The sequence below is a fragment of the Aotus nancymaae genome, unplaced genomic scaffold, assembly GCF_030222135.1.
Source record: "Aotus nancymaae isolate 86718 unplaced genomic scaffold, 86718_ANA_hifiasm-v0.15.2.pri h1tg000020l, whole genome shotgun sequence".
In the NCBI taxonomy this organism is placed as follows: Eukaryota; Metazoa; Chordata; class Mammalia; order Primates; family Aotidae; genus Aotus; species Aotus nancymaae.
This window is the reverse complement of record NW_026988432.1, coordinates 35,449,430-35,458,063: the sequence shown is the minus strand read 5'-3', so window position 1 is coordinate 35,458,063 and position 8,634 is coordinate 35,449,430.

The following is an 8,634-nucleotide window of genomic DNA, read 5'->3' as shown; positions in this document are numbered from 1 at the left end:
TCAGAGCAGATGGGTAAGAAAGTGTCATGTGAGGAAGTGGAGTGTTATTACTTCATTTCATCTTCCAACATTGCAATTATAAAATGCCTGAAATTCAGCAGGGTGACCAGTATATCATCCCCTGAGAAATGCCAGGCTTTCAAGTGTCTGAGGTAATCAAAGATACCACATAAATGTGTCCAAGATAAACATGGCTTGGCCTTGATTCATGAAAATTTGGTCTGTTCAAGTGGGATTGCAAAGAGTCCACATCTTAATTGAAAGAACATAGTGATCTACTTGGCTAGGGAGTTGGAATGTTCCAGAAAAAAATGCTATGTATCCTGGTTGGTATAATACTTTGCTATATGAGAACACAGGCTACAAGGTGACGGTCTCACAAGATTCCTATTAGCTCTTCAATATATAATTCTGAATCATTTAATTTTATTTTACTCGAAACTTTTAATAGACTCCTATACTCTGCATGGTATAAACTTCTTAAGAGGAGATTCAAAGCTCTTAATCATCTAGCTGAAATCTAATCAGGCAAACTTTTTTCACCCTGTCCTCTCATGCAAATTCTGTTCCAGTCACGTTGATCTGCATGATGCCCCCTGAAGACACATTTCTGAAATTTTCCCCCATACATTGCACAAGATTGGCCATCAACTACAACATTTTATCATAAAAAAAATTGTAACAATAAAAAATAGCATTTTATCCACCAAACAAAATCTTCCCCAACATCCAAGTTGGTCCCTTCCTCTCCCATGGAGTCGTCCTTGAAAGTCTCATTACGAAATATCTCCTTCTGAGGATTGACAGTGCTTGATATCTCCACTGCCATATCACACACTACATTATATGGCTAATTATCTGTTTATGTGAATAGGCCTTTCTCCCTTTCTAAATGACAATTTCATAAGATCAACACCTGTGTTTTAAAACTTTCACCCTTTTATAGAATCTGGTACTGAGCCTGCCCTAGACTTAATGCACAGCAAGGTCAAGAATCAGGTTATGTGTACACTACTATATTCCTAGACCTTGGCATAGAATCCAGGGACATATGGAAAGGAGAACAGCACTTTTCCTTTTGAATTTCTCAAATACAAAGAACATCTGATCCTCTCGACTCTGTAGAAGAACAGACCACATTAGATAAATGTCAAGAGAATGGAAGTATCTACAAGTTATTTTAAGTATGTTAAGACTTAAGAAAACTCCATTCATCTTTTAAAGAGAAAAACAAACATTATAAACTCTCCTACAGTGGATTTCTATTTGGTTAACAATCTCCAACGAAATATAGAGATAAAACTTGAAAATAATACAGAAATATAAAATTAAGAATGGTTCAAGTTGTGATATTTATTCAATAATTGCATTTGATCTTTGGGTGTTTATTTTTTTAAGTGAAATAGTAGTTCATAACCCACTAAAAATTACTCTATCAACTAATCACTGTATATGGGATCTATCCTATACTGGGGACTGACTATAAAATTCATAATCTTTGTACATACACTGAGAACAGCCTCTGCAGGGAAAAAAAAAAAGGAGCGAGGACAAGAATTTTTGTGTATGAAAAGTTGAAGGAAATACTCTAAAATTGGGTTTACCTTTGCCCCAGTCACCAGCCATGATGGCTTTCAACATATTTCTTACAAAGAGTATCAGCATGGATTTTGTTGCATCTTTGGTAACTATGTAAATGAGAAATTTTATGTAACCCACAATAAAGACAAAGCCATGGCATAGTAATGTACATTTAAAAAACCTATCCATGCCTCTTTCACTGCCAGAAATGAATTTCTGAAAGAAGGTATACTCATGATCAGCGGGTCTGCAAACCAAGACATCGGTTATAAAGGGCTGCAATGCATTACAGAAGGCAACGATGCTAAAATCTAAAAATGAGAAGTTCTCATCACATTTTAGATCTCCAAAACAAAAAAGAACACCTGCCTCTTAGCCCTTTTCCCTTCTCCCACTCTCTCCCAACCTCCGCATACTGGATAAAGAATTTGTAATGTTGCCAACCTTGACACTTAATGATCTGGATGCATCTACATAATGGCCTCCTGATACTGGCCATTATAAATGAGATTCACGTTATTTATAAATTAGCTCTCTTGTTCTGCATATTCCTGAGTTTATCATCATTAAGGAGCAGAAATGTTTCTCAACAAAAGGCCCAGGTACTATGGTGATAGACACAATAGTAATGCTTAGATACACAGATAGGCATGTTTCCGTTTTGGTCTTTTGTATCCATCTTCACTTGTCCCAGATATGCCATTTTCTGATTCTCAGGGTGTAGAATGTTTTGAAATACATTTGCGTATTCATGGATTGTTGGCTGTATTCACATTTTTATATTCAGCTAATATTTAAATGTATTTAGGAAACAGGCCTCAATTTAGATCTGCAATGTGGTATGAAATATCATAAAGGGAAATCACTTTCAGGCTGTTAGATCTGGTGCAGCTGGGGAGATAGAGAGGTTCAAAACATCTGTCAGCCCACAACATTTTCACAACCCTTTCCACACTCAACAACACTGAGCAATACGGCTGCTAACCCAGAAAACACAAAGAACTGTAGAAACGCTACAGCGAGGGAAGAAATATGATTTTCAGTTATTTTATTTAAATTCTATTCCATTCACAGGCCAGGTTCTTTTGGGCAGACTAATAATGTCCAGGTATGGGCCTGTGTCTGTGTCAATTTTAAGACTGGTTTAGTCTGTGGCTGAGAAAGACAGAGAAGGACTTCCTATGAGGAGGAAATATAGGAAGAAATGTTTCAAGGGAAGCAAGCTATTTTGAGAAGGTATCCAGTGCCTTCATCAGCACCTTAAACATGAACTCTCAGTTCCTTATTTGCCTGTAGGCAATTAGCCCAGTGGATTCATGTACAGAGTGAGCAAGATCTAACCCATGTAAAAGTAGAGGTCCCAACTTTACACGTGTTATATCCTGTGGCCTCAGGCTAAGCTCCTTATCCCAGTTAGTCATCTTGCAAAGTTAGCTGGGCAGGAGCACAACCAAATTCTACTGCTGTCAGAATAGTCTATTGATGTAGAGATGGCATCTCCTGTCTGTAAAAGATTCTAAATGTCTCCCTTTTATAGAGAACAAAGTGTCCTAACAACACTACTCATGGGTAGTACTTAGTAAAGTTTTAACAATGATGTTGATTACGATAGAAGTGATGATGGTATTGATGAAAACAAAGATGAATTTTTTTCCAAGGTTCCCACCAGCAAAAAGCAAGCAATTTCTTTGTGGTCCTGCCCAAAAATAAAATAAAACAAGCAAAACACACACATAAAAAAAACAAAAACAGAAAGCTTTTTTTATGCTGTCTGTATTGTCAACGTGTTTGTGTATGTGCATACACACACATATGTGTGCCTACTGATAAGGAACTAAACAAAATTAACAGCTGAGATTGGTCAAAGCATCTAAGTTCCAGCTGTGGCTGAAATAAATGGCACCTTGTTCCACTCTCATGATATAGCTATGGCTCAAAGTCAGACAATGAAGTCACTGCCTGTCTCTGGCAAAATTTACATTGATTAGAGAAGCAATCACTCAACAAACATCCCTGGCCAACTCATACAATTCTGGAGACACATAATCTATATTCGTAAAGCATGTTATGATAATTAAATATCAGGTTCTAGGACAGTACAAGATACAATTAATCATTGAGAAAAACAAAGAATCTCCATTCAGCTAGATGTACGGCACAGGTGAGGAGAGAGGGGGACTTAGGAAGATTTTAAATCCACTTCACAAATCCACCCAGGGAAGTGGGTTTGAAGCACTCTAATTTACTATACAACGCCCTTTTTAGAAGCAACAACTTAGAATCAGCTAATAGATTACAAACTGAGAACAGAGAGACAATCTTGTAACAAGCCATTTCAACACAGAAGATTCAAGATTTCACTCAATAGAAACCAAAATAAAGATTAACAGTGCCACTATTTATATTAATTATAAAATAACTCAATAGTTATTTTTCTTTGAATATGGCAATTGTTTCCTTAACCCAATTTTTAAATCAGGGATTGTGTGTTATATTTCTTTTGTACCAAACCAGCATTTAGCACAGTGCCTTGCAATGAGTAGATACTCAATAAATTTCTGTTCATTGATAGCTTGACTAGTATTCTTGACACATGACTCTTATTATTATAACATTACCATACACACATACATACACACACGCACACACACACACACACACCAATTGTTACTGACTCCCTATTAGCTGTAAAATAGTCTGAGCCTTTGAGCTCATTCCACACCTTGTAACTGAGCCCAAACTGACACTTCTAACTTTAATTTCCCGCTATGCTCCCATACAGCTTACAGTTTTCTATTTATGTGCCACACTTCCTTGCATTTCTTGGTTCTGTTTGTTTTCTTTATATGAAATATTCCTTTTCTCATCACTTCATATTTTCCCTGGTCAAATGTTACTTCCTTCATGTGCCCTTCCCTGTTTCTCCCTGAGACTCCCAACTTTAAGCAATCACCACCTTCCTTGAACCTTCATAGAATATTAGACATATTTCTCACATGGATTCTCACATTATGCAGAGTCATATTTGTGCTTGTCATATTTACCCTGCCATTCTGTAAATTCTCTGAGAATAAGATCTCAGAAAGTTTGATTCATCTTTGAAAATCCCTAGGCTTTTAGCATCTTTGAAACTCCTAAGGCCCTTAACACAGAGAGGTTCCCAGTAGATATTTGCTGAATTAATTTGCTGTTGATTAATTTATTTATAGAAGAAGTAAAAATCTGGATAGCAATTCTGATGAAGTAAATAAAAATGATCTCTTCCCTTTGATACAAAGTTTTACAATCATATTCTGAGTTGTTCTGAATGGTGATTTAGCTTGAGAGGCATTTACTCAATACTGGGTTTAGTAATTTTAAAGAGTCATCCTAGCCACAGCAGACTCATTTACATCCTAACACACACTCCTCTCATTTTCTACATGCCCCACCTCACCTGGCATTTTATGGTTTTTCCTTCTTCACGTCATTCACACAACTTCCTTCATGTCTGGTCTCACATATGCTCTAACCTTTTGCTCTTTGATTGACCACGTAATTAAGCAGCTCATAATCTGGTTAGCATTTTGGCAACAGTTTTGTCTCCTTAGTTTGACTCAACCCAGTGGCTGATTGACTTCCAAAGAAAATTTTTAAAATCATAAGTTCACTCCCAATATGCACAAGTTATTGGTGTTCTGCTTCCTGGCAGAGAAAGGAAAACAAAGGCAAAAAATACGAAAGGCACTTCCAACATAGGTAGTCATTTTTACATCGGGTAAGGGGAAATTTATCCTTTCAAAACCACACACATACTGTGCTTAGAAGATGGCTCAAAGTTTCCCAAATTTCTAGATTTTGGAAGGATATATGACTATTTTTATTTCCAGGAAGACTTTCCAGAAAGTGGTAGACTGACATCTACATGAGGATGACCGTATATTATTCATCACCACATCCTGCCTGTCTAGTGCAATTCCTATAATACAACGGGTCCTCTGTGAATATTTGATCAATGGGTTTATTTATAAATGAATGCACAACTTTCCTCTGTAGTCCCTCACATAAATGAAGGCTGGTCCAACTGGGCCCAACATTTCCTTCTCCTAATGAGCTCTCTAAGAGTTCTATGAGAGCTCTATGATCTGTCTGTGACTCACTCCTCACAGACAGATGTAGCCCTACATGAAACAAGAAAATGTTGAACAAAGAAGAGAGAACACAGGAGGAGAGGGCTTAGAAAAGAGACAAGGAACAAAAAATATATATAGAAAGCCATAAAAATGCCTCTATTTGCACAGAAATTTGCTACATTTTGCAATGATCTTTTGTATGCATTTTCTCAATTGAGTTTCTTCATGCTTCAGCAAGGCAGTCAAAGTAGGTATCATCCCCACCTCACCACTGTAGCTCCATGAACACAGTACATGTTATATTACAGATGAGAAACCTAATGTCTACAGAGAGGAGCCAGCTACTGGGTCACAGATCTCCTAATTCCAGCATCCAAATCAATGTCTGAAGTAAGCTTATTTTTCAGCTGTAAATCTGACTATAATTCATTGTGCTAAATAGATATACCATGTGGAACATTCTCAGCTCATCTCTTTCCAGTTCTTTTTCCTCTAAGTCTAGATAGATGAGAGTTTCAAAACAAACACCACACATCCTTCCCTGAAATAATCTTAATTTTCCTTATATTCAAGAAACTTTTCATTTGTCTTCCCTGTCAATTCTGAGGCAGTGACCCCCCCACTTCTACCCCATGTACTCCCAGTCACTCGGCTCATTTGTTGGGAATGAATAATTGAGTCCAATTACTACACCCATGGCTAAGCAAGTTCTGAGCAATCCCAGTGAAGCGCTTGTAGCCTAGCAGTCAAGCGCTGTCTTTAGCACAGTGTGGTCAAAAAGTGTTTGGTTAAATCAGGCAGAGAAAATGCCTGCTTTCCACAAGAGTGCTATGTTCTCCAAAAGAAATTTCTGAGGAAGTCTCCTCAAACCGTATTGAGAGAAGAGTTTAGGTTCTTTGCCTTGCATCCTTTTTGTAATTGCTCTGTGATGCCTAGTGGGCAGCAGCAAGTGGAAGAAACACTTGAGGGTGGTCTCAGAGTCCAGGGTCTTGGTTCCTGGTCTTGAGCCTCACTGTTACTAATTAGGAGATCCTGGTTGTTCAAGGTATGGGCCTGGATAGGGAAGCCCATATGACCCTTCTGCCAAAACAAAGACCCTCCCCTTCCAGAGCTATAGCCCACCTTAGCGAGCAAGAGTGGCTGGCATTCAGTTCCTGCTTAGCCGCAGCCAGGCACCTTTACTCAGAGTACACACACTCCCACCACAGGTGGTAGCCTTGCCTGGGTGTTCTTCACCAAGCTACCCTCTGTTGCTGGGGCTGGAGTGCAAGTGGCATGATCTAGGCTCACTGCAACCTCCACGTCCCAGGTTCAAGCAATTCTCTTGCCTCAGCCTCCCGAGTAGTTGGGACTACAGGCATGCACTATTACGCCTGGTTAATTTTTGTACTTTTAGTAGAGATGAGGTTTCACCATGTTGGCCAGGCTGGTCTTGAACTCCTGACTTTGTGATCCAGCTACCTCGGCCTCCCAAAGTGCTGGGATTACAGATGTGAGCCACCAAGCCCACCCCAAGCTACCCTTTTACAACTTCAAGTACATCCAGGTGGCTGTAGGAGCCTCTGGTATTGTAATGATAAATGAGAAAATTCCTCCTGATCTCTCCTTTCCAATCCTCCTCCCCTCTTTGCTGGGCAGCATGTTACAGACCCCCTCAGCTATGTCCAACTCATCTGGCCCCATTTAAACTTGGCATCAAAAAATATGCTATTCCAGACTGCCAATTTTTACCCCCAGTTTTCAGGCTCTGGAAATCACTGCTAATTTTTATTCCCAGTTTCCAGGCTCTTCAGTACATAGCACTTTTCTCCTTTCAAACAGCTGAGGATCTCTTTATCCAATGCTTAGGCCAATGACCAAAACTAAAAAAAAAAAAAAAAAAAAGAAAAAAGAAATATGCTGCATAGAGGAGTTATCATGAAGACAAATATCAAATTGTAGCTATGAAGTTATTTTGGCAAATACATAAAAGTGTGCTATAGCAATGTGATGCATGGACTTCCAGGCAGATCAGATCTCTAGAAAGGACCCTAGGCAAACGAGTCCCCAAATGCACTTATATACTTCTATACCACAGACCTAGAGAGGCAGGGAGCACCCAGAGAGCTGCTGGCTTCCCCACCTCCATTTCCTCATCCATGCAGTAAAATAGGCAAAGTTTATATTCTTTCCATTTGTGTCTGCAAAATTCCCAAGGAAAGTTCTTGGCAAAGGAAAAAAGACAGCTAAAATCAAACCTCAATTTTTTTCCCTCTTTCCTTTCAGATCCCCTGATTTATTCAATCCAGGAGACAAGTGGCATTTGGAATTTAAACCTTCAAACCCTGAAGAATAAAAATTAGGCAGATGAGAAGATAAGTCAACAAAAATAGATCAAGTTAGAAAAGGCAAAGGAGGGGGAAGCCAGGGTAGAGAAAAGAAGAAGAAAAAAATGAATGAGATAAGAGAAGGAGGGGTGGAGCTATGGAAAGAAAGAGGAAGAGAGTTGGAGGGAGAGATGTGGGAGAGAGATCAAATTCCGGAGAGAGGGAGGGGATAAAGGCATGAAGGAAGAAGAAGTGGAAGAGGAGAAGAAAGCTAAAGGAAACAAGGAGAAGAAGGGAGAAAAGAGGAAAATACATTGGGTGAATGATGCTTACTTTGATACAAAGGTAAGTTGTCACTGAAAGTACCAGATGTCTTCATTCGCCACAGCTAAGATTTAAAAGACAGAAATTCAATTTAGTTGTTCTTTCCTCTAATAAAAAAAAATATGGTTTATCCCAATGGGAAAATGTGTTTCTTTCTGCCAATAAGTGTCAGCACCTAATCTGAAGCCTTCAATAAAACAATGCCATTAAATAATTTAACATGGAAAAAAGCCACTGATGTCTGTGAAATAATGTATAGATTTCAGATAGATCAAACTTTAAAATGGAAAAACAAAGTATAAGAAATGAGC